Consider the following 26,288-nt stretch of genomic DNA (forward strand, 5'->3'; position numbering starts at 1 on the left):
CAGACGCCCGACTGTGGCATTTCTTTTAAAGCCCTTTATGTGGTGTCGCTCAGACGCCCGACTGTGGCATTTCTTTTAAAGCCCTTTATGTGGTGTCGCTCAGACGCCCGACTGTGGCATTTCTTTTAAAGCCCTTTATGTGGTGTCGCTCAGACGCCCGACTGTGGCATTTCTTTTAAAGCCCTTTATGTGGTGTCGCTCAGACGCCCGACTGTGGCATTTCTTTTAAAGCCCTTTATGTGGTGTCGCTCAGACGCCCGACTGTGGCATTTCTTTTAAAGCCCTTTATGTGGTGTCGCTAAGACGCCCGACTGTGGCATTGCTTGTTATTTGTTTCATAAATTTTAATACTACCATGTTATTGCATTTTTATAAATAACTTGCTTGCACGCATCAGAGTTTCATTTATCTTTTGTGACTGACGTCATGAGCATAAAATATTTTAGCACATCATTGTTATATTATACCTGTGTTCATAATGTTTGCGAGTACATTCAAAGTACTCACTGGCTTGTCCCTGGCTATTGTCTTGGCCAGATTTTCTTGCACGGAGAGGAGCGACGCAATGCCAGCCCCGGAACCCACACAATGGAGATAGCAGCCTCGCGAAGATAGGAGTTAACCTGGTCAGCTGTTCCCGTGGGAAATGGAGTCCCATAGACACTGATGTTCACAAACCGCTTCCGCCATCAACCACTAGAAACCATTTGTTGTACTCACAGGCCAGAATGGTCTTGTACTACATATTTTGTATTTCTGCTTGGAATTTCTGTATCAAGTTGGAGCCTCATCAGCTAACAGTAATCCTGGGGCTGATGAGCACGACGGTCTTTTCTGGAAATTTATTACCCGGAAAAACCGGTCGTGACAGACTTGGTATCAGAGCCAGGCTGACCATTGGCTAATCCTATCTTAGCCAGGTCGAAAAACTTAGGCAAACCAACCCACTAGACCTTAGCCAAACCCCAGCCAAGCTTCTCGTGCAAGATAGCCACACAGTGACCCAACACCTTTTGGCAGTCGGTGCCCAACCTATCAACCTAACCTGTCACTCATGCGCCAGTGACCGGCCCCTAAATAGTCCTTTCTCGCAAGCGTGCGAAGGAAGACTCCGTCCCCTTTTTCCTATAAAAGGGGCACACTAGTCCCAACACAGCACAGCACAACCTCTACCCCCAAACCAAGCTACAATGCCTGGCCCTGTCGTGCACAATGAAACCACAGCAACCAACCTTGGAGGTTTTGTGACCATACTCGCAAACCTCACCCGTCGTGCCTATGCGTTAGAAGAGCCACCAGAATTTGTTGTGTACCAAGGACCCATGAGCGGTGAAGACCGTCAATTCTGGGCCACTGTACACATCTACGGTAGGGGTATAGCACCCGAGCGCCCCTACAGGTTCACCGGAAGAACAACTTCCTTTGAGCCACAAGCCATACAACTAGCGGCTCGAGAGGCTATAGTTCATCTCAGGCACTTGTCGCCCAGAGTTAACTGTCGCTCGTTCCACTACTACCCCAGACGTGAAGGGTATGGTAGACCACCCCAAGTTGCCAACGGAGATCACGAGACAGATCCTGCATTGTTGCACCTGGTGCGCTATGTAAGTGCACTAGAGGAACTGTGCGATCAAATCACTATTGATCTAATCGCAGCTCGTGGAGAGCTGGTTCGTCGAGCCCCGGCGAGAGAAGAGAACGAGCCCAACGCCGACAACCCAGTCGTGCTGTTTGGACACCCGATCGAGTCCCCTGAGGCCTGCCCAGCCATCGGCCAAGGTGCTGCGATAACCCCAGAAGTGCTTCGTCGCATATTGGGAGCACACTCCAACGGGGTTGTGGCCAACAATCCCCGCGATGGTCATCATCACTACCCCGACCCTGCAGTTCCTCCGCCATCTCCGACTAATCCCGGCAGTGAGACACGTGGAGAAGCCTCGACATCCACCAGGCACGCCCGTTTAGACATAAACGAGGTAGACTAAGCCGTGTGAGTAGCACCGAGTTTCAGTGTATCCTCGCTTTGTAATCATGCGACCGTGTATATTAACGCAGCATGTCGTTGTGCCACTGTTTTAATAGTAGCCTTGCATATTTGGTCAGCGCATAGTTGCACATTTTCCGGGCACAACTACCAAAACCAACCCGACGACAACCACAGTAACACGTCTCTTTATGAGATATGTGTATCTCTGACACTGACCTGACCTTTGGAGCTAAGCTGGCAAATTTATTACCTTTCACCACGGTAAAGCGATCCGGCTCCATTGCTATATAAAGGCCACCTTGTGACCTTACCCAGCAACCCTCACCTTCTGCACCACACTCACAACTTTTTCCTGTCATGCCGAGCCCCAGCATTCATCTGAGAACCCCAGATGCAACCCCAGGTAGCTTTGTCAAAATATTGTGGGATTTTACCCGCAGTACCATGGGTTCTACCCAGCCACCCCAGTACGAGCTGTTCAAATCAAGGATCACCCCATCCACCTCGGAATATTGGGCAGCAGTACACATTCCTCCTGTAGACCCCAACCAAGATCCAACAGAAGTTTCCTTCGTGGGGAAATCTATGCCAACCCCACACCTGGCCATAGAAGCTGCTGCGAAAGAAGCGATTGCTCGTCTTCGATCCGCAGTACCCTATGCCCGCGAACGAGGATATTATTACTTTCCGAGCCGTGCAGCACCTGGAGAAGTAACATCTTTTCCCGGTGGACGCATTGAGAGAGACCCAGTGCTAGCCAACCTTATCCAGTACATCATTGCTCAAGAGCATTTGAACCAGCGAGTGATGGATTATCTCAGAGCCTCGCAGATTTAAATCCTCAGATTGCCATCGGCAGACCACTGAGACCCGACCCGGAGAGACGCATACATCGACTGGTCAATCCACTTCCTCCGATAGAAGAGGAGTGTATCCCAGTACCAGAGACATTTTATCAGGACCCCGTCCAGTTACCGTTTTCATTTTAGACGTCGCTACTGTATTGTTTTTGCAACATTTATTTATGTGTGTGACTTATGCGTGATACCCTGAGTTTGTACGACGAGTCAATTATTTGGCTTCTACTAATGTGTGTAGTTTTTGTTGTGGTTTATGCTCCTTTAAATTAACTGTTTTTCCCTCGCAAATCCTGGAGTGAGATTTCTTTTCCCTGAGTTGCTACATCTACCCTTCTCACGACGTGGATTATTAATTTCACACAGCACCACGCAGCAGACTCACAACCATAATCATTCGGACACATACACTGTTTGCAAAACCTTGCAACGGTGTTACATCCAGCTAATCACCCCCCTAACAACAGTTAGCACCCGGCACACTCCATCTACTCCTCATGATCACCACCACTGCGGAGAGCCAACACCCGAGCCGCAGCGTCGCGACACTCGTCGAGGATCATCGCGCACAGGAGCACAGAGAGCCCCAGCAGTGTCGCCAGCCCTCCGCATATCAGGATCACAAACCAGTCCGGCATCGCCTCCGCCATTAGAGGCCTCACCCGAGCTTTGTAAGCAGTAATGGAGAAAGGAGGAGGAGAAGTGAGGCCAGGTGTGAGGAAGAAGAGAGAGGCACCCCGGCCATTTTATAGCTCGAGCTCGGTGTACGGTGGGCAAAGTCCACCAACGCCGCTCGTCGCCGATCGCCGGTGTTCGGAGTCGAATCCGCGAGCAGTGCCGACAGCGCGCTGGCCCGCGAGGTGAGTGCACGCTGCACCGGCAGCTAGCACGCCGCGCACTACCACGGTACGGCCTAGATGCCCTACACACTAGGCGTCGCCGGTGGAGAAAGCGCGGGAAGAGGAAGAAGAAAGAGCCAGAGGGAGAAGAGAGGCTGACAGTGGACCCCGGGTCCACCTGTCGGCCAGAGAGAGCACTGTGCTCTCGGGTACGACCAGCGTATATTTAAATTTAGGAGTTATTCTAAATTTATATCCAGCGTAGAAATCTCACGTTTTTGTCCCGAACCGTAGACTTTTCCACGCAGCACCAGTTTTCACACTGTGGTTTTTCACCACTTATTGCCCTCTCACTAAAGCCACATCTTTATTGCGTAATATTTTCTTAACACAGCTTTTAACAAATCTCGAGGACGAGATTTTTCTTAAGGGGGATAGTGTTGTGACACCCCAAAAATTTGGCCTTGTTTTAATGAATTAAAATTTTGCCAGGAATTAAAACTTTGGAATTCTGAGCTCCATTTTGATTTTTTAAATCATTTCCTTCCCTGTTATGATGAGTTTTTCCCAAAGAGAAAACTTTTCAAATATGTTATTGGACTTGTTTAACCTCTCAAGAAAAACTTTCCTTTTATCAGTATAACTAATTAACTAACTTAATTGCTTGATCTTTATTTCTTGAAGAATGGATTTTCAAGGTTAAATGGCCTTATTTGAACTACAACCATTTGATAAATTCACTTAAAATTCCAACCAAAATTTGGAGATGTCATGTGATGTTTTTAAATCACTTTTGTACAAAAACATCTTTATTTTATGTAATATTTTGAGCTCTACAGCAAATTTTGTTCTCTGGTCCAGTGGGCAATTTTGCACTACAACTCCTTTAAATAATTCTTTCTAGCCTCCACCAAAATTATGGGATGATGGTAATGGCCTAAGATTCCACATTATGCAAAAACCTCGTGCTGTTCTTTGAAAAATTTGAGTGAATCAACCTCATTTTCATTGATGGTTTGTACAGCAACCATATTTTTGCTTGCTCTTTAACCCTTGATTTTTTTCTCCTACTTGTAGTCCTCCATGTTAAACTCTTAAGTCCAGGAGCATGAACCTTTTGGATCATTTTTGGTTCATGAAATAATGCTATTTATTTCCTGTCCAGAATTGAAGTTTTGTAAAACTTGCACTAACAAGTTGCTGCATTTGACCAACTAACCACACCACCCCCTTGTACATCTGAAGAGACCCCAATCTGGAAGTTTTGGCCACCCCAAGAGTTGCCTAGGTGCATGTGGCATTCTATCGAGCACCCTGTAGGCATGACCAGTTTTGACATGAGTTTTGGCATTTCACTGTGAGCTTGCACCTCTGATCAAACTAGCATGTCCACTAGACTCCCAGTTGCTCCTAACCTCGATCTGGTAAACCCCAACCTCACCTGCGACCTGTAGCATGCCGCGGCATTGGTCGAACATCTCCCGTGCGTGCACTGGACGCGCCCAAAGCGCGCGTATTGCACGATGCCGCGCCCGAGCCGACACGCTGGCCCCCCTGGCTTTGGCCCACACGGCAGCACCTCGCCACGCACTCCCCGCCTCGCAGCATCGCGCCAAACCACCCTGGCACGCTACAGCGCCGCCGCCAGGGCATTCTTGGCGGCACTCCGGCGTCCGCAGTGGCTCCAGCCACGGGCAGCGCCGCCCAAACCCCTCCCGCTCACCACCTGGCCCCTGGAGCAGCGCGAGCTCATCCGCAGCCATGTCCTCTAGCGCTCGTCGCCGCCACGATGCCCTGCTGCTACAGAACGTCGGTTCGCCGGAAGCTTATCCACGGCCGCCGCGGAACCGCCTTGCCTCGCTTATAAATGGACGCCCCGGGCCGTTCCCGCACACTGGCAACCTCAGGCCACCCCAATGACGCTTCCCCAGCTCGCCAATCGACCCAGGGAGCTTCTTCCCATCTCCGGCAACTCCTGCCGCCGCCACCGCCCGGCCAATCCGGCACCTCCACCACCTCCCCCTCTCCGTTCTCTTCGCCAGAAACTTCCTCATCCTCCGTGAACCCATCCCCCTACTCATTTTGATCGGGAACCACCGCCCAAACCACTTGCCCCGAAGCTTCCCTCCGCCGCGAGCTCGCCGCCGGCGATTCCTCCCCTCCGACGACCCTACGACTACCGGAGACCACGCCCCTGAATCCACTGGTGGCCTCAGCTTTCGAACGGAGCCACCGTTCGCCGGCGATGATCGCCGGAGCCCCGCTCCACTCGGGCAGAGGAGGGAGACGACGCGGGCGACTGGTCAAACCTGACCAGTGGGCCAGGCGGGCCCACTGTCAGAGACCCAGTGCCGTCCACGTGGTTAAGTGGAGGCGTAAAGCCTCAAGTACGCCTCCTCTGCACGAAAGCGTATTCCTCGTTGAAATGTTTTCTTTTCTGTTTATTTAAAAAAACAGATTTGACCAAATCTTTGACTGGCTATAACTTTTTAAATACAACTCCAAATGAAATGATTCTTTTTCCTACCTCTGTCAAATTTCACCTAGTTTATTTTAAGATTTATTTGAAAAAAATTCAGAACAACTTTTGGTGCTGTTTTTATTTTGTGTGTTAATTCTTTTATATTGCTAAAATAGGATTTTTGAAGAGAGGAGAAATGTTTCAAGTTTTGGAGTGCACCCTGCCTTTCCACATATTGAAGGCAAGCATTCTGAATCCCCGGCATAATATTTTTGGTGTGATCGTTGATACATTTATAACATCACCTCACTTTGGAGAAACTTGTTATTTCATGTGATATGATCATATGCATGGGTGCATGTTATTGATTTCCATGCTGTTGGAAATGGACACACTTGTGATGATAATCACCCTCATGTGCCTTGCGTGCATACCGGCAGGAACCCGGGAAAACCTCTGCCTTGGGTAGGCATGAGTTTGTCGCCGGTCTCCGTCGGGACGGTTATGTCTGGTATGGCATGTCAAGGTGATATGAGCGGTGACTCTGTTGGTTGAAATATATTCGTTATGCTAATCATGCAGGGAATACTTAAACCTCCTGAGTCGACCGTAGATCGAGTCTTGTTCCAGTAACCCCCATACTTGTTTCGTACTACCACTCGTCTCTACAGCAAGTAGAGTACGGTTCAGTAAGTTGTCAACCTCTTTCTAGCACACACCGTACAGAGAGGCCATGGTGGAAGATACCGGTTGTAGCTGGTAGGCAGGCCACCTGGTCCGGGGGCATGGGTGTTTCCGGTTGGGACCGAGAGGGGAGGCCACCCCTTAGAGCGCGCGATATAAATTTGATCCCATGCTACGCGAGGTTGTAGCCTCCCCACTTAGAGTTTGCTTAACAGGTGTCGTGGGTGATTCCAGACACGTGTGAGATAAGCTGGGGTGTGCAAGTTAGGTGTGTTTTCAACAAAAAGACCGTAGACGGAATTAGTCCCGATGGACTAAAGAAATCCGTTACTCGTGGGTAAAGAGTACACCCTCTGCAGAGATTAAACCTATTCGAATAGCCGTGTCCATGGTTAAGGATTACAGTCTGGGATGGGTCAAGTGTCGGTCTTAGTGTCGGTCTTCGGAGGTGAAACTGTTAACCAGGAATGGAATTACTACTTGTGACTTGTGATAACTATGATTATTATTATTGTTGACTAACCCGTGATATTATTGTTATTATCGAGTATCTCTGGGATGGTTCTACCTCCGGGATATTCACTATGATTTTTTATTTTAAAGCCCTTTATGTGGTGTCGCTCAGACGCCCGACTGTGGCATTTCTTTTAAAGCCCTTTATGTGGTGTCGCTCAGACGCCCGACTGTGGCATTTCTTTTAAAGCCCTTTATGTGGTGTCGCTCAGACGCCCGACTGTGGCATTTCTTTTAAAGCCCTTTATGTGGTGTCGCTCAGACGCCCGACTGTGGCATTTCTTTTAAAGCCCTTTATGTGGTGTCGCTCAGACGCCCGACTGTGGCATTTCTTTTAAAGCCCTTTATGTGGTGTCGCTCAGACGCCCGACTGTGGCATTTCTTTTAAAGCCCTTTATGTGGTGTCGCTCAGACGCCCGACTGTGGCATTTCTTTTAAAGCCCTTTATGTGGTGTCGCTCAGACGCCCGACTGTGGCATTTCTTTTAAAGCCCTTTATGTGGTGTCGCTCAGACGCCCGACTGTGGCATTTCTTTTAAAGCCCCTTACGTGGTGTTGCTAAGACGCGCGACTGTGACATTGCTTGTTATTTGTTTCATAAATTTTAATACTACCATGTTATTGCATTTTTATAAATAACTTGCTTGCAAGCATCAGAGTTTCATTTATCTTTTGTGACTGACGTCATGAGCATAAAATATTTTTAGCACATCATTGTTATATTATACCTGTGTTCATAATATTTGCGAGTACATTCAAAGTACTCACTGGCTTGTCCCTGGCTATTGTCTTGGCCAGATTTTCTTGCACGGAGGGGAGCGACGCGATGCTAGCCCCGGAACCCACACAGTGGAGATAGCAGCCTCGCGAAGATAGGAGTTAACCTGGTCAGCTGTTCCTGTGGGAATTGGAGTCCCATGGACACTGATGATCCACAAACCGCTTCCGCCATCAACCACTAGAAACCATTTGTTGTACTCACAGGCCAGAATGGTCTTGCACTACATATGTTGTATTCTGCTTGGAATTTCTGTATCAAGTGGAGCCTCATCAGCTAACAGTAATCCTGGGGCTGATGAGCACGACGGTCTTTTCTGGAAATTTATTACCCGGAAAAACCGGTCGTGATAGGATACATGTTGGATTATAGATTATTTCCAACAAAACATTCTACAAATACTAAAGTTTTCATCACACAACAAATAACAAGCAATGAAATGAACTTCATCTCAACCAATCCTCGGCATTGGAAACACTTGCTTTGAACCATAGGTGCTCTGGGAAGGGTCAGCTATTATCAATATCGAGAGCAACGCAGGACCGATCATCCAGGCTAAAGCAGCATATATCAGGACCAGGGTAGGGAACCACCGCAATGTCCGAGGTATAGATACAGTTGCTTCTCATAAATGGTAGTAACATTGTGTCAACAGCAGCTAGATCGCCTTTCACCATCATTGGATAGTTTGGTCCAACGAAGAGCGAGTTTTATCCAAGACTATCAATACTAAACCAGGGAGAAGATGTTGGAGCTTGCACACTAGTATCCATCCCGAATAAGCTGCAACAGCTGTTGGAATAGGTACGGAGAGGGCGACCATGGGAGACAACACGTGCTCCCTAAGTAGTAACAATCTCAGTGCATTGTATACAAGCTAGAAGAGGTTATCCATCGGAATTAGTTGCCAGGTGCCACTGAGTATATAAGTTTTGCTCATCCTCATGCTCGTGATCATCAGCATCGTCATCTCGCCCTTGGTTATAAAAAAATTCAAGTATAGGTGGTGGAATGTTCACAGGACCTTGGAAACACAAGATGGTTAATTAGTAAAGGGAAACTTGCTAACCCGCATGCATGTGGATGAAACAATTATAATTACGGTGGAAGACAAATGTACCGAAACCACGAGGATGCCATGCAAAAACAGTGCCACGAGTGGTGGCAGCAAACATGAGACGCTCGTATGCAATTGCATCACACTACTCATCCGTGTACAGAAATTGATTTTTGAGCAATATCCATGGACGAGCCGTCGAAGCAGTAACGACGGCAACAAGCTTGTCGAAGATAGCAACAACTTCACAGTTCTTGTGATCCCAAGAGAGGTTGGGACTCGACAAATTGCTATCTTCCGTAGACGACAGCCACCATGATCGTATTTGAACGTACGTAGATCATCTGTGTGCTCAACCTCAGGGCACTCTGAGATTTTTGGAAGTGGAATTCGCTGACGAGTGTACACATTCACAAGTTCCCACTCGCAATTATAACCAATATAAACAACCCAATCTCCATTTGCGCCAGCCCAGGCCTTACCTTTAAGTGATGGCATCTTGGCATCACACGTATCATTATCAAGCAGCATCAACTTGCACAAGGCGAGGCTTCCGTCGTCCGCGCCCATGCGAACAGGCTTATAGTGAAGAAGATAAGGGAGATCAAACCGCTCCTGGACCCTTGGGTTCCTTGTAATGATGTTATTAGTTGAGTCGAGAATGGTCTTGAACGAACCTGCCATGCTAGCCGAGGTGATGACGTTGCACCGATCAATGAGTTCCTCCACCATGTCATCTTTCAGATCAGGGAAAGAATAACAGGGTCGTTTCTGGCTTGTTCCCTCCATGGAGAAGATGATCGAACAATGGCAGAAGGAAGGGCAAAGGCAAATGGAGGAGAGAGGAAGAGTGTGCGACAGCAGTTCCAAATCGAGAGGGAAAGGCGAAGAGGCGATGGGCGGTTGCCACGGTACACAAAGAGGCGCCCCGGCCTACATAGACGTCCGTTCATAAATTGTACAAAAGGACTCACCATTGTATCACTGACATGTTGGAACGGGACCACATGTCAACGAAACATGGTGTGTCATTTCTCATGCAAAATGCGATTTGGCCGCATTGGCTTGAAGTGTCGCATTATTTCTCGACTTTATTTTTTTAATGGCGTGACGTTCAATTTTGAAGCACAACTAACTGTTACTGTATGTAGAGAAAATATAAACTACTCTACCACTACTCCGCCTCTAGTACTAGTAGTATAAAAAAGATATACAAACTGGAGCTTCAGCGCTTTCTTGCTAAGGGCTTCCCACTTGCTTCTCGCACTATCACCCTCTCTCTAGATCTAAAAAAGACGGCCTCTCTCTCCTTCCTCACCGGTGGTCACAGATCCACCGGGGAAGAAAAGGACATGCAGCGTTGATGCACTCCCGTCGGTGAGCGAGGTCACACACTAACGACAAAGCCATTCTCTCAGACCTAGCGCCCACGCGGGATGGCCTCCATCTCCAAGCTCGCTATCATAGTGTGGTGCGGATGACGACGACCATGAGCGAAGCCACTTCCCACCGACCCTCAGGTATGCTACCTCTTTTCGAACCATACCCTTGTTCTATTGCCCCATCTGCCACATCGCTGCATGTGGATCTTTTTCCACTCCACCCTCTTCCCAATTTGTATCCTCTGCTCTACTAGTCATGCAAATGAAAACCTTAATTTGCACTATTAAAGGAAACCCTACTTCATGCAGACTAATCCATGTCTAGGTTGAATAAGGAAAGGAAGGGAGACTGTATTGTCGAAGATAGTAGGCATCGAACCTGCATCTAGGTTGAAAAGGGGAAAATCAGTAGCTAAGGAACGAGTCTCGTGTCTCTTGGTTGAAGAAGGCTAGAAAGGTATGACAACGCAATGGAGAATGGCCAGGTCGATCGGTTTGTTGTCCCCACATAGGAAAAAGGTGGCAAAGAGAACAAAAATGGGACGTAATCCACATATGTTGCCTGGATATTTGTTCCTCTAGGTAACCATACCTCCCTCACCACTCTATGCGTCCGTGGAGGTACATCGTACTGGTGCTCCCACTATCTGAATGGGCCTCCCATGCTCTTATTGCCACTTTTTTGCTGTTAGTATAACGCCAACGGTCAAGTCAAGCAATGCTACTGCTAAAGTGATGCCACATTTAACTAATGCCACACTCAGTCTAATGCCACCGATAAATTTAAGCAATGCCATTTAATGTCACTGGATTATTTCAGGGTTAGCTGTTGATTGTGGATGTGTTAAAGATTTTTCAGCTAAGGCATTCTAATGCTGTTGCACAACCAGTATACCAACGATGAATTTTGTTACTACATTTAGATGTTTGCACTGTTAATGCTTATAGATTACATACCTCACTTTCATGAGATAAGTCAATTTTTTTGTACAGTGTCAAGAGGAAAGGTCAAGAGTGGGCACCTCCTCCTCGGCCGTTCTCTTGATTTGTTTGATCAAGTTTTTATGTTTGGCCGATTATCAAGATTGGGATAGCAATTTTTAGGTCCCCTCGAGTTCGAAATGATATTTACCTTGAAGATACATGGTTTGCAAATTTTTTATACTGTCATTAGTTAATAATTCTAGTTACCTTCAGACTTTTGTATTTGGTTTAATGCTCTTGCATAGCTAGTATACCAATGCTGAAACTTGTTACCTTTACATTTCGTATTGTTAATTCATATAGAAATCTTCCAGTGCTAGAGCTCATGAAATCTATTCAGTAAAACCATTGTAGTGTACCCTGTAATAAAATAACTACTCTACAGTTGCACTAGCCACTGGATTAGTGTATGTTTGTACTATTTGAATGATGTTGCATTAGCGTATGGACATATATAAAGTGTGGCAAGCTTTCCCAGATATGTGCTCAAGAAAACTACTACCTGTTTTCCTAAATACTAGATGTTTGGGTACTTTAAATTGAACTGCGAAAAGGTCTTATATTAAGGAACAGAGGGTGTAGAGTTCACTCAAATTATCCCTGTAAAGCTAGTCACACCTTTGTTAAAATTAATGTTCATTATGTTGTCGGAGGAGGTCTGTATGTTTGTCTCTAATGCCTGTCGACTACATACCTGACATCATGATGTAATGTTAAGTCATTTCCTTTTGTACAGTGTCACTGAATTGTCAAGGTGGTGATGGAATTTTATTTTAGTTGAACTGCACAAAATATGCTTAAAAGAAGAGGAAAGGTCAGGAATAGCTCAATTTTTCAGAAAAAACTATGTATGCCTTCATGACATCAGCCGTTGTTGCCTTATTTATTCCTTCAAACAGGTGGTTAGAAACAGTCTTGCTACCTTTTCCCATTAAGAAATTGGAATGCTTATATTTGTGAGTCTATGCTTCAACTAGTGCCACTTTTATAGTAATCACACTTTCAATATATATGCAAACATGGATGCTCGATTTTAGTGGAACTGCATAAAAAGTCCAAATGGTTCAACACTAGGAGCATGTTTTCTTCCACACCTTTATATCCAATTGGTGGCACTATGAACTGTTCATTGCGAAGGTACATGGTTTGCTACTATCTTTCTACTCTTTTGTACTGTCATTAGATAGTAATACTAGTGGTTTGCATGTGAATTTATTGGCAGGGTGGACCTACATTGGAGGTGCAGGACAGGATTCAATGATTGGATGCTCAATTTCGGTTGTATCAATTTCACCTCTTCCATCACTATGAACATGGATATCCTTGGTTTGATGAAGAATAGGCGCTATATTTCTTCTCTGAACCAGCAAATCAATTAAGTATGAAATTGTCCAGGGCAAAACATGACTGTATTAAATTGTCCAGTGCAAAACATGACAGATGCTAAGCGGAAGAGACGTGTTTAAACCGAAAATACAAGGTGGGGTATATGTTTACTATCTGCTTGATATTTGTGCAGACAGATATGTCTGCCCGTTGCTACTTGGCAAACAAACAAAGTGATCATAATTTTGGTTGAACTGCACAAGAGAATAGTATAGTCACTGCATGTAGTGCCATTTGAAAATAGACACAGAAAGATTGGATAGTCACTTCATGGACTGCAGAAAAGTAGTACTATACTATTTATTGGCCAACACTAGGTGCGTCATTGCTTTGGTCTGATTATACAATGGGCATCATTTTGCCTAAGTTAAAGTTTGTATTCCGAAAATTGTCTCGCCGTGTGATCGAGAGAAGACCAAATCATATTGCAGTGGATGTTCCTCCATCATGTGTGGTTCATTCTCATGGTTCCAGCTGTTGGTGAAATCACTTACGTTTGCAAGAGGACTTGTAGACTTCACAAACAAAATTTTCTTTCACTCTGTATTGAATGTTGGCCAAGAGAACTGTTGGTGGGAAACAACACCTATGGGACCACTGGAATCCCTTATGTGGTTGCGGGGCGCGGATTCGTGAGAAGAGCAGGACTAGTGGATGGCACAAATAGGATTTACCCAGGTTCGGGCCGCAAAGATGCGTAAAACCCTATGATCCTGCTTTGGTGGTTGTATTAGTGTTCTTGAGCTCTTGAACTAGCTCTGGGTGAAGGAAATATGCCCTAGAGGCAATAATAAAGTTATTATTTATTTCCTCATATCATGATAAATGTTTATTATTCATGCTAGAATTGTATTAACCGGAAACATGATACATGTGTGAATACATAGACAAACTATATGTCACTAGTATGCCTCTACTTGACTAGCTCATTAATCAAAGATGGTTATGTTTCCTAACCATAGACATGTGATGTCATTTGATTAAAGAGATCACATCATTAGGAGAATGATGTAATTGACATGACCCATTTCGTTAGCCTAGCACTTGATCGTTTAGTATGTTGCTATTGCTTTCTTCATGACTTATACAAAGTTCCTACAACTATGAGATTATGCAACTCCCGTTTACCGGAGGAACACTTTGTGTGCTACCAAACGTCACAACGTAACTGGGTGATTATAAAGGAGCTCTACAGGTGTCTCCAAAGATAGATGTTGAGTTGGCGTATTTCGAGATTAGGTTTTGTCACTCCGATTGTCGGAGAGGTATCTCTGGGCCCTCTCGGTAATGCACATCACTATAAGCCTTGCAAGCAATGTAGCTAATGAGTTGGTTACGGAATGATGCATTACGTAACGAGTAAAGAGACTTGCCGGTAACGAGATTGAACTAGGTATTAGATACCGACGATCGAATCTCGGGCAAGTAACATGCCGATGACAAAGGGAACAACGTATGTTGTTATGCGGTTTGACCGATAAAGATCTTCGTAGAATATGTGGGAGCCAATATGAGCATCCAGGTTCCGCTATTGGTTATTGACCGAGAATAGTTCTAGGTCATGTCTACATAGTTCTCGAACCCGTAGGGTCCGCACGCTTAACGTTACGATGACAGTTTTATTATGAGTTTATATGTTTTGATGTACCGAAGGTTGTTCGGAGTCCCGGATGTGATCCCGGACATGACGAGGAGTCTCGAAATGGTCGAGACATAAAGATTGATATATTGGAAGCCTATATTTGGATATCGGAATCGTTCCGGGAGAAACCGGGATTTTTCCGGAGTACAGGGGGTTTACCGGAACCCCCCGGGGGTTATTGGGCCTACATGGGCCATGAGGGAGAAGAGGAGGGCCGGCCAGGGCACGCTGCGCGCCCCCTCCCCCCCTAGTCCGAATAGGACAAGGAAGGGGGGGGGCGCCCCCTTTCCTCTTTCCCCTTCCCCTTTCCTTCTCCACCAAGGCAAGAGGGGGGAGTCCTACTCCCGGTGGGAGTAGGACTCCTCCAGGCGCACCCCTAGGGGGCCGGCCGCACCTCCCCCCTCCCTCCTTTATATACGGGGGCAGGGGGGCACCTCTAGACACACAAGTTGATCTTCGTGATCGTTCCTTAGCCGTGTGCGGTGCCCCCCTCCACCATATTCCACCTCGGTCATATCGTTGCGGTGCTTAGGCGAAGCCCTGCGTCGGTAGAACATCATCATCGTCACCACGCCGTCGTGCTGACGGAACTCATCCCCGACACCCTGCTGGATCGGAGTCCGGGGATCGTCATCGAGCTGAACGTGTGCTGAACTCGGAGGTGCCGTACGTTCGGTGCTTGGATCGGTCGGATCGTGAAGACGTACGACTACATCAACCGCGTTGTCATAACGCTTCCGCTTTCGGTCTACGAGGGTACGTGGACACACTCTCCCCTCTCGTTGCTATGCATCACCATGATCTTGCGTGTGCGTAGGAATTTTTTGAAATTACTACGTTCCCCAACAGTGGCATTCGAGCCTAGGTTTTATGCGTTGATGTTATATGCACGAGTAGAACACAAGTGAGTTGTGGGCGATACAAGTCATACTGCTTACCAGCATGTCATACTTTGGTTCGGCAGTATTGTTGGATGAAGCGGCCCGGACCGACATTACGCGTACGCTTACGCGAGACTGGTTCTACCGACGTGCTTTGCACACAGGTGGCTGGCGGGTGTCAGTTTCTCCAACTTTAGTTGAACCGAGTGTGGCTACGCCCGGTCCTTGCGAAGGTTAAAACAGCACTAACTTGACGAACTATCGTTGTGGTTTTGATGCGTAGGTAAGAACGGTTCTTGCTCAGCCCGTAGCAGCCACGTAAAATTTGCAACAACAAAGTAGAGGACGTCTAACTTGTTTTTGCAGGGCATGTTGTGATGTGATATGGTCAAGACGTGATGCTATATTTTATTGTATGAGATGATCATGTTTTGTAACCGAAGTTATCGGCAACTGGCAGGAGCCATATGGTTGTCGCTTTATTGTATGAAATGCAAACGCCCTGTAATGTCTTTACTTTATCACTAAGCGGTAGCGATAGTCGTAGAAGCAATAGATGGCGTAACGACAACGATCCTACGATGGAGATCAAGGTGTTGCGCCGGTGGCGATGGTGATCACGACGGTGCTTCGAAGATGGAGATCACAAGCACAAGATGATGATGGCCATATCATATCACTTATATTGATTGCATGTGATGTTTATCCTTCATGCATCTTATCTTGCTTTGATTGATGGTAGCATTTTAAGATGATCTCTCACTAAATATTCAAGAAGTGTTCTCCCTGAGTATGCACCATTGTGAAAGTTCTTCGTGCTGAGACACCACATGATGATCGGGTGTGATAGGCTCTACGTTCAAATACAACGGGTGCAAAACAGCTGCAACGCGAAATACTCAGGTTAGACTTGACGAGCCTAGCATATACAGATATGGCCTCGGAACACAAAGACCGAAAGGTCGAGCGTGAATCATATAGTAGATATGATCAACATAGTGATGTTCACCATTGAAAACTACTCCATCTCACGTGATGATCGGACATGGTTTAGTTGATTTGGATCACGTGATCACTTAGATGACTAGAGAGATGTCTGTCTAAGTGGGAGTTCTTAAGTAATATGATCAATTGAACTTAAATTTATCATGAACTTAGTACCTGATAGTATTTTGCTTGTCTATGTTTGTTGTAGATAGATGGCTCGTGCTGTTGTTCCGTTGAATTTTAATGCGTTCCTTGAGAAAGCAAAGTTGAAAGATGATGGTAGCAATTACACGGACTGGGTCCGTAACCTGAGGATTATCCTCATTGCTGCACAGAAGAATTACGTCCTGGAAGCACCGCTGGGTGCCAGGCCTGCTGCAGATGCAACTGACGACGTTAAGAACGTCTGGCAAAGCAAAGCTGATGACTACTCGATAGTTCAGTGTGCCATGCTTTACGGTTTGGAACCGGGTCTTCAACGACGTTTTGAACGTCATGGAGCATATGAGATGTTCCAGGAGTTGAAGTTAATATTTCAAGCAAATGCCCGTATTGAGAGATATGAAGTCTCCAATAAGTTCTATAGCTGTAAGATGGAGGAGAATAGTTCTGTCAGTGAACACATACTCAAAATGTCTGGGTATAATAATCACTTGATTCAACTGGGAGTTAATCTTCCTGATGATAGTGTCATTGACAGAATTCTTCAATCACTGCCACCAAGCTACAAGAGCTTCGTGATGAACTATAATATGCAAGGGATGGACAAGACTATACCCGAGCTCTTCGCAATGCTAAAGGCTGCGGAGGTAGAAATCAAGAAGGAGCATCAAGTGTTGATGGTCAATAAGACCACCAGTTTCAAGAAAAAGGGCAAAGGGAAGAAGAAGGGGAACTTCAAAAAGAACAGCAAACAAGTTGCTGCTCAAGAGAAGAAACCCAAGTCTGGACCTAAGCCTGAGACTGAGTGCTTCTACTGCAAGCAGACTGGACACTGGAAGCGGAACTGCCCCAAGTATTTGGCGGATAAGAAGGATGGCAAAGTGAACAAAGGTATATGTGATATACATGTTATTGATGTGTACCTTACTAATGCTCGCAGTAGCACCTGGGTATTTGATACTGGTTCTGTTGCTAATATTTGCAACTCGAAACAGGGACTACGGAATAGGCGAAGATTGGCTAAGGACGAGGTGACGATGCGCGTGGGAAATGGTTCCAAAGTCGATGTGATCGCGGTCGGCACGCTACCTCTACATCTACCATCGGGATTAGTTTTAGACCTAAATAATTGTTATTTTGTGCCAGCGTTGAGCATGAACATTATATCTGGATCTTGTTTGATGCGAGACGGTTATTCATTTAAATCAGAGAATAATGGTTGTTCTATTTATATGAGTAATATCTTTTATGGTCATGCACACTTACAGAATGGTCTATTTTTATTAAGTCTCGATAGTAGTGATACACATATTCATAATGTTGAAGCCAAAAGATGCAGAGTTAATAATGATAGTGCAACTTATTTGTGGCACTGCCGTTTAGGTCATATCGGTGTAAAGCGCATGAAGAAACTCCATACTGATGGACTTTTGGAATCACTTGATTATGAATCACTTGGTACTTGCGAACCGTGCCTCATGGGCAAGATGACTAAAACGCCGTTCTCCGGAACTATGGAGCGAGCAACTGATTTGTTGGAAATCATACATACTGATGTATGTGGTCCAATGAATGTCAAAGCTCGCGGCAGGTATCGTTATTTTCTCACCTTCACAGATGATTTGAGCAGATATGGGTATATCTACTTAATTAAACACAAGTCTGAAACATTTGAAAAGTTCAAAGAATTTCAGAGTGAAGTAGAAAATCATCGTAACAAGAAAATAAAATTTCTACGATCTGATCGTGGAGGAGAATATTTGAGTTACGAGTTTGGTTTACATTTGAAACAATGCGGAATAGTTTCGCAACTCACGCCACCCGGAACACCACAACGAAATGGTGTGTCCGAACATCGTAATCGTACTTTACTGGATATGGTACGATCTATGATGTCTCTTACTGATTCACCGCTATCATTTTGGGGTTATGCTTTAGAGACAGCCGCATTCCCATTAAATAGGGCACCATCAAAATCCGTTGAGACGACGCCTTATGAACTGTGGTTTGGCAAGAAACCAAAGTTGTCATTTCTTAAAGTTTGGGGCTGCGATGCTTATGTGAAGAAACTTCAACCAGATAAGCTCGAACCCAAATCGGAGAAATGTGTCTTCATAGGATACCCAAAAGAGACTATTGGGTACACCTTCTATCACAGATCTGAGGGCAAGATTTTCGTTGCTAAATTCGGATCCTTTCTAGAGAAGGAGTTTCTCTCGAAAGAAGTGAGTGGGAGGAAAGTAGAACTTGATGAGGTAACTGTACCTGCTCCCTTATTGGAAAGTAGTTCATCACAAGAACCGGTTCCTGTGACAACTACACCAATTAGTGATGAAGCTAATGATATTGATCATGAATCTTCAGATCAAGTTTCTACTGAACCTCGTAGGTCTACCAGAGTTAGATCCGCACCAGAGTGGTACGGTAATCCTGTTCTGAAAGTCATGTTACTTGACCATGGCGAACCTGCGAACTATGAGGAAGCGATGATGAGCCCAGATTCCGCAAAATGGCTTGAAGCCATGAAATCTGAGATAGGATCCATGTATGAGAACAAAGTATGGACTTTGGTTGACTTGCCCGATGATCGGCAAGCTATTGAGAATAAATGGATCTTCAAGAAGAAGACTGACGCTGATGGTAATATAACTGTCTACAAAGCTCGACTTGTTGCAAAAGGTTTTCGACAAGTTCAAGGGGTTGACTACGATGAGACTTTCTCACCCGTAGCGATGCTTAAGTCTGTCCGAATCATGTTAGCAATTGCCGCATTTTATGATTATGAAATTTGGCAAATGGATGTAAAAACTGCATTCCTGAATGGTTTTCTGGAAGAAGAGTTGTATATGATGCAACCGGAAGGTTTTGTCGATCCAAAAGGTGCTAACAAAGTGTGCAAGCTCCAGCGATCCATTTATGGACTGGTGCAAGCATCTCGGAGTTGGAATAAACGCTTTGATAGTGTGATCAAAGCATATGGTTTTATACAGACTTTTGGAGAAGCCTGTATTTACAAGAAAGTGAGTGGGAGCTCTGTAGCATTTCTGATATTATATGTAGATGACATATTGTTAATTGGAAATGATATAGAATTTCTGGATAGCATAAAGGGATACTTGAATAAAAGTTTTTCAATGAAAGACCTCGGTGAAGCTGCTTACATATTGGGCATCAAGATTTATAGAGATAGATCAAGACGTTTAATTGGACTTTCACAAAGCACATACCTTGATAAAGTTTTGAAAAAGTTCAAAATGGATCAGGCAAAGAAAGGGTTCTTGCCTGTATTGCAAGGTGTGAAGTTGAGTCAGACTCAATGCCCGACCACAGCAGAAGATAGAGAGAAAATGAAAGATGTTCCCTATGCTTCAGCCATAGGCTCTATCATGTATGCAATGCTGTGTACCAGACCTGATGTATGCTTAGCAATAAGTTTAGCAGGGAGGTACCAAAGTAATCCAGGAGTGGATCACTGGACAGCGGTCAAGAACATCCTGAAATACCTGAAAAGGACTAAGGATATGTTTCTCGTTTATGGAGGTGACAAAGAGCTAGTCGTAAATGGTTACGTCGATGCAAGCTTTGACACTGATCCGGACGATTCTAAATCGCAAACCGGATACGTGTTTTTATTAAACGGTGGAGCTGTAAGTTGGTGCAGTTCTAAACAAAGCGTCGTGGCGGGATCTACATGCGAAGCGGAGTACATAGCTGCTTCGGAAGCAGCAAATGAAGGAGTCTGGATGAGGAGTTCATTTCCGATCTAGGTGTCATACCTAGTGCATCGGGACCAATGAAGATCTTCTGTGACAATACTGGTGCAATTGCCTTGGCAAAGGAATCCAGATTTCACAAGAGGACCAAGCACATCAAGAGACGCTTCAATTCCATCCGGGACCCAGTCCAGGTGGGAGACATAGAGATTTGCAAGATACATACGGATCTGAATGTAGCAGACCCGTTGACTAAGCCTCTTCCACGAGCAAAACATGATCAGCACCAAGGCTCCATGGGTGTTAGAATCATTACTATGTAATCTAGATTATTGACTCTAGTGCAAGTGGGAGACTAAAGGAAATATGCCCTATAGGCAATAATAAAGTTATTACTTATTTCCTCATATCATGATAAATGTTTATTATTCATGCTAGAATTGTATTAACCGGAAACATGATACATGTGTGAATACATAGACAAACTATATGTCACTAGTATGCCTCTACTTGACTAGCTCATTAATCAAAGATGGTTATGTTTCCTAACCATAGACATGTGATGTCATTTGATTAAAGAGATCACATCATTAGGAGAATGATGTGATTGACATGACCCATTCCGTTAGCCTAGCACTTGATCGTTTAGTATGTTGCTATTGCTTTCTTCATGACTTATACAAAGTTCCTACAACTATGAGATTATGCAACTCCCGTTTACCGGAGGAACACTTTGTGTGCTACCAAACGTCACAACGTAACTGGGTGATTATAAAGGAGCTCTACAGGTGTCTCCAAAGATAGATGTTGAGTTGGCGTATTTCGAGATTAGGTTTTGTCACTCCGATTGTCGGAGAGGTATCTCTGGGCCCTCTCGGTAATGCACATCACTATAAGCCTTGCAAGCAATGTAGCTAATGAGTTGGTTACGGAATGATGCATTACGTAACGAGTAAAGAGACTTGCCGGTAACGAGATTGAACTAGGTATTAGATACCGACGATCGAATCTCGGGCAAGTAACATGCCGATGACAAAGGGAACAACGTATGTTGTTATGCGGTTTGACCGATAAAGATCTTCGTAGAATATGTGGGAGCCAATATGAGCATCCAGGTTCCGCTATTGGTTATTGACCGAGAATAGTTCTAGGTCATGTCTACATAGTTCTCGAACCCGTAGGGTCCGCACGCTTAACGTTACAATGACAGTTTTATTATGAGTTTATATGTTTTGATGTACCGAAGGTTGTTCGGAGTCCCGGATGTGATCCCGGACATGACGAGGAGTCTCGAAATGGTCGAGACATAAAGATTGATATATTGGAAGCCTATATTTGGATATCGGAATCATTCCGGGAGAAACCGGGATTTTTCCGGAGTACCGGGGGGTTACCGGAACCCCCCGGGGTTATTGGGCCTACATGGGCCATGAGGGAGAAGAGGAGGGCCGGCCAGGGCAGGCCGCGTGCCCCCTCCCCCCTAGTCCGAATAGGACAAGGAAGGGGGGGGGCGCCCCCTTTCCTCTTTCCCCTCCCCCCTTTCCTTCTCCACCAAGGCAAGAGGGGGGAGTCCTACTCCCGGTGGGAGTAGGACTCCTCCAGGCGCACCCCTAGGGGGCCGGCCGCACCTCCCCCCTCCCTCCTTTATATACGGGGGCAGGGGGGCACCTCTAGACACACAAGTTGATCTTCGTGGTCGTTCCTTAGCCGTGTGCGGTGCCCCCCTCCACCATATTCCACCTCGGTCATATTGTTGTGGTGCTTAGGTGAAGCCCTGCATCGGTAGAACATCATCATTGTCACCATGCCGTCGTGCTGACGGAACTCATCCCCGACACCCTGCTGGATCGGAGTCCGGGGATCATCATCGAGCTGAACTTGTGCTGAACTTGGAGGTGCCGTATGTTTGGTGCTTGGATCGGTCGGATCGTGAAGACGTACGACTACATCAACCGCGTTGTCATAACGCTTCCGCTTTCGGTCTACGAGGGTACGTGGACACACTCTCCCCTCTCGTTGCTATGCATCACCATGATCTTGTGTGTGCGTAGGAATTTTTTTGAAATTACTACGTTCCCCAACACTGGGTGCTGCCAGGTTCAAAAGAGCCGAATCCCCCCTCAGTAGGCCATGGGCCTCCTTTTATAGGCGAAAGGGGCTGCCACAGTAGCACACAGGAGGTGGAAAGCACTACAGCGATGTGTGGTTATCACTATCATTACATGACGAGACGCATTAAATGCGGGGCTTAGGTGTCCTTCGCTTTATCGGGAGACGGGGGTGAGGCCCGTCCCGTCCGTCGCCACCCCTCCTGGCTTCGACACGTGCCCTGGCCAGCAACGCATGCAGCGCCATGTAGGCAGGCAGGCAGCTGACGTGGCGCGATGGTGGAGTCTCCATGAAGGTTTGCATGCTGCCACGCAGGTGCCTGCCCAGCTGGTTGGGTCGGTGGCTGTGTATGAGAGGCGGCAGGAACTTGGCGGGTGCCGTCCTGGCAGTAGCCTTGTCGGTGCACTTGGTGATGGTCTTGCCGGGTGTCCCGGCAAGGGTCTTGCCACGGCGCGCTGGCTTCCCCGGCAAGGATCTTGCTGGGGGGCTCTGGGTTTCTTTGGTGAGGATGGTTGCCTTCCTATCCTTTCTTGATCTTGATTTCTCTTTTGTCTTCACAAAGATCTGCATGCCACCACGGAGGTGCCTCCCGAACTCTGCCTCAACGCACTGCTCAGCGTCGGTGGGTTCGAAGGTGGCTCGCTCAGTGGGCGTGGACGAGCTGCCCCGACAAGGATCTTGCTGGGGCTGCTGAGGCTGCCCCCAGCAAGGGTCCTTGCCGGGGCAACTTGCATCGCCCGTGTGGCCTTCGTGGTCTTGGTCCTTTTCATGTGCTTTGCTTGTTCTTGTGGCTTTGGCTTTTCTCCAGCTTCCCTCTCTTGCCTTGCTCTGGTGTGGTCGCGGCAGGTGGCTTTGACTGCCCGTGCACAAGTAAAGGGGTCAAAAGCTAGGCCCCTACTTTTGTACACCGACAGGAGCCCCCGAGCCTGGGTCACACATAAGTGCAGCACGTTGTTGGGCCAGGCCCAGAATGGTGCGCGGGCAGTTGACGCGGATTTTACCGCGGCCACTGTTCTGCCCACTGCGCTTCCCCACGACCCGCGTTGAACGTGTGACGTGGGGGTCGTGCGCGCATGACATGGGGATGTTGGCGTCACCTTGTGGTGGATAGTAAAGAGGCGGCTTGCGTGTCTCTATGAGACCACAGGGCCACCCCCCGTTTATTGCCCTCGCTCGGGAACCGTCGCCCCACGCGTCTTGTTGCATCCGCCCCTTACGCCACATTCGCCGCATGTAGAGCGAATGATAGGCGCAGGGGTCGTGGGTAGTCGCGCGCGTGCGGGTTGATTCCCTTGCGCCTTCAATGGAGCGGGGAGGGCTGTCGACGGCCCCGCTCGCTGTCATTCCAAGAGGCCGGATTGGCTGGGAGGGGGCGGCCGAGTCCCGCCCCGGCCTCTTTATAAAGAGGGGAGCGAGAGGGACGGTGCCTCGCAGTCCTTCGCCATCTGCCTCTCTCCATTCCTACTTCCTTTCTTCTTCCACCATGGCGAGGGGGCGTGGTGATGCTTCATCAGTGGCGGCGAGGGTTTCGGCCAGGCAACGCATCACTCCTCCCCAGGAGCTTGTAGCGGCGGAGCCAGCCGCTAGAGGAAGGGGAAGGGGGCAAGGCCGAGGCTGCCGTGGAGCTCGGAGGAGAGGAGGACGGGGCGGCAGATCCGCCTCGCCCCCTCCAGCAGCCCTTCCTCTGACGGAGGGCCATGCTGGGGATAATCCCTGCGAATTCTTCGTCAAGCTGCGCAATCCGCCACGCGTTGCCTTCACCTTCTGACCCCGTTTGCATGGGAGATGGAGCTGGATCCGTCGCAGGCGCTGTGGCTACACATGAGGGGTTGCGGGAACAGCGGCACGTGGGTCGATGTCGAGTTCCCTGCCCCCCACGTCATGTATCTTCACCGAGGGTGGAAGACCTTCGCTCGCCTCCACAGCTTGACGAATGGGCTCCCTCTCCATTTCAAACTAATGGAGGGCAGCCTCCTCTCTGTCAAGATCTTCGGGCACTTCGGGACCCGCGTGAGGTGCTGCGTGGAGAGCTTCTTCGACGATGAAGAGTCCTCCTCAAGCAAGAGTGGCGAGGAAGACAACGGCAGCGACGACGAGGATAGCGGGCGGCAGGATGATGGGTCTTCAAGCGGCACCGGCGGCCCCATCATCCGTGTCGCTGGCTCCTTGAACTTCTTGGGGTCGCCTCCTTGGGAGGCCAGCGTAGGGAGGCTGCGGAAGAGGAAGAGGACGAGCGGCGAGCGGCGAGGCCGTCAAGTCAGAGTACGCGGACACGGACGCCTTCATCGTGTGTTGGCGTCCTGCCGCCTCGTATTCGAGCTCTGCCTCCGGCGCCGCCATCACCACCCAACCCTCGGACGGCCGCCGAGATGTCCTCTGGGTGTCTTCTGCCACTCGTAGCTCGCCTAGGTGCCCCTTTTGCCCTTTTGCCTTCTTTTTCCATTTCCTGAGGAGAGGGACAAGAAAGGGATTATGGGCACCTTGCATCTTTTTAGTCCTGTAAGCCTTCGGGCCTTTGTTTGCTTTATGACTCGTATTCCCTTGTTCACGTTTTTCATTTCGTCTGGACTGTACCTGTACGGGATGTTTTTTAATGGAAAAGGGACATTTGTCGGGATTACGCTCATGCGAAAAACCCACGGCAAGGGGTGAATCCTTGTCATCTTTCTAGACAAACGTTTTTCCCGGCAACAGGCCTTGCCGTCTCCCCACCTTGCTTGACCTTTCCCACGCCCTTGGCGGGGGGCAAGGATGAGGTGGGCTTAGGCCCCTCGCTCCCTTTCCCTGCTGCCGCGGCTACGACCAGATCCAAACCCAGGAAATAATCCTTAGGTGCTGAGAAAACGGAGCATGGTAGCTCAGAGATAGGATGGGGTTTCACGCGTCCCAGTCCATAACGAAAAGCATGATATGGGGTATAAAAACTTATCTGGATCTGCAGCCCCCGGCGATCTTGGCTTGCCGTGGAGAGATCCTTGTTTTTTTTGCGGCTCCTGGAGATTCTGGCTTGTCGGGGCCTGGGCGCCGGTTTGTTTCCTTCCTTCCAAAATAGCTCGGCAAGAATAATTATGTGCCCTGCGAACCAAAGAAGATAGGGAAGGACAAAGACGCACACCCGACCTCTAAGCTAGGGGTTAGTTGCCGCCAAGCACTATCAACCCTAACCAAGGAAGAGACTCAACCTAGCATGCATGCTATAACTTAGGGCGCCAGCGCTTCATTTATTTATGCTCAGGGTCTGCGCCTGGCTTTGTACAAAGGGTTAAATGCCTTGCCGGCAAGGCTTGTACAAAAGGATGGCTTGCCAGGAGGCCCAGCAGCCGCGCCTTATGGGTAAAACTTGCGAAGATGCTCGATGTTCCATGAATTTCTCAATGGGACGGCATCTTCGGTCTCTAGGCAGACTGCGCTGGGCCTGGTGACTCGTGTTACCCGATAAGGGCCTTCCCACTTTGGCGTCAACTTGTTGGAATTCTTGGTCGACTGAACGTGCCGAAGAATAAGGTCGCCTTCCTCAAAACTCCGGGCATGAACCTTGCGGCTATGGTAGCGGCGCAAAGCTTGTTGGTAGCATGCTCCTCTCACAGCCGCCCAGAGACGATCTTCCTCGAGGAGCGTTGCGTCATCCTGGCGCAGTTGCTCTTGCTCAAGCTCATCATAAGCGAGCACTCGAGGTGACCCGTATATGAGTTCCATGTGGAGAACTGCTTCTGCCCCGTAAACCAGGGCAAAGGGTGTCTGGCCGATGGCTCGATTTGGCGTCGTTCTGATCGACCAAAGATCCGCCGGCAACTCATCAATCCAGCGTCTTCCGCTTTTGCGCAGCCTGTCAAAAGTCTTCATCCTCAAGCCTCGCAGGACTTCAGC

Source organism: Triticum aestivum, chromosome 3B (genome assembly GCF_018294505.1).
Source record: "Triticum aestivum cultivar Chinese Spring chromosome 3B, IWGSC CS RefSeq v2.1, whole genome shotgun sequence".
Taxonomy (NCBI): Eukaryota; Viridiplantae; Streptophyta; class Magnoliopsida; order Poales; family Poaceae; genus Triticum; species Triticum aestivum.